Here is a 1,648-nt window from a genome sequence, read left to right on the forward strand (position 1 = left end):
TTTTTTTTGTTTTGTTTTGTTTTGTTTAATGGCTATTATTTCTTCATATGTTTGTTGGCTGCCTTAATATCTTGTTTGGTGAAGTGTCTATTCATGTCTTCTGTCCATTTTCCATTGGATTCTTTTTCTTTTTGTTGTTCAAGTGTTAGAATTTTGCGTAAGTTCTAGACATAAGCCCCTTGTCAGATATGCCATTGCTGAATAGTTTTTCCCTATCTGCAGGTTCTCTTTTGACTCTTTTGGAGAAGTCTTTGGAAGCACATAAACAAAAATATTTTTTAGAAGGCTCCATTCATCCACTTTATCTTCAGCTGTTTCTGCATTTTGGGTTACTCTTGGTAGTCTATTTATGCCATATTATAGCACCTCTAAATTTGCCCCTAGTTTTTCCTTGAGGAACTTTACAGTTTTAATTTTCAAATTTAAGTCTTTGATCCATCTGAATTTAGTTTCTGGGTATGGTGTGAGGTATGGATCTTGTTTCATTTTTCTGCAAATGGATATCCAGTTTTGCCATCACCATTTGTTAAAGACACAATCTCATCCCCATTTAATGGGTTTCAGCCCTTTGTCAAAGATCAGCTGACCATAGGTCAATGGATCTATTTTGGGGTTCTCAATTCTATTCCATTGGTCTGTGTCTGTCGTTGTACCAATACCAGGTAGTTTTGACTACTGTCGTTGTATAGTAGATTTTAATATCTGGAAGTATGAGACCTCCTACTTTGTCCTTCTTCTTCAATAATGCTTTGCTTATCCTAGTTCTCTTTCTTTCCCATATAAAGTTAGTCATTGGTTTTTCCATGTCCTTAAAGCATGTTGATGAGATCTGGATTGGGATTGCATTGAATGTATTGATTGCTTTGGGCAAAATTGACATTTTCATAATCTTCCTATCCACGAGCATGATATGATATGTTCTTACATTTATGTAGATCTTTTATGATTTCTTAAAGTAGTCATTTATAGTTTTCTTTGCACAGGTTGCTTGTGTACCTGGTAAGATTTATTCCCAAGTATTTTAATTTTTGGTAGCTATTGTAAATCGTATTGATTTCCTTATTTCGTTTTCAGCAATCTCTCTCTGTTGCACAGGAATCCAATTGATTTTTGGATGTTGATCTTGTATCCTGCCACTATGCTAAAGCTCTCAGTTAGCTCCAGTAGATTTTTACTGAGTCTGTTGGGTTTTCTAGTTATAGGATCATATCATAAGCAAATAGGGATAGTTTGACTTCTACCTTACCAATGTGGATGTCTTTGTTTTTCCTTTCTAGCCTTAATGCCCTGGCTAGGACTTTCAATACAATGTTGAATAGAAGTGGTGATAGAGGACATTCTTGTCTGGTTCCTGTTTGCAAGGGGAATGGTTTCAGTCCCTGTTCATTGACAATAACGTTGTCTGTTGGTTTTGCTTATATACCCTTTATTATGTTGAGGAATGTCTCTTCTATTCCTATTATCCTGAAAGTTTTTACCAGGAATGGGTGTTCGATTTTATCAAATACCTTTTCTTCATTGATTGATATGATCACGTGGTTCTTTTCTTTTGTTTTATATATGTAGTGACATTGATTGTTTTTCTAATCTTGAACCATCTTTGCATACCTAATATGAACCCCACTTGTTCATAATGAATTATTTTTTT

This window comes from Orycteropus afer, unplaced genomic scaffold, assembly GCF_000298275.1.
Source record: "Orycteropus afer afer isolate SDZICR_OR568_19922 unplaced genomic scaffold, OryAfe1.0 scaffold00102, whole genome shotgun sequence".
NCBI classification, from domain to species: domain Eukaryota; kingdom Metazoa; phylum Chordata; class Mammalia; order Tubulidentata; family Orycteropodidae; genus Orycteropus; species Orycteropus afer.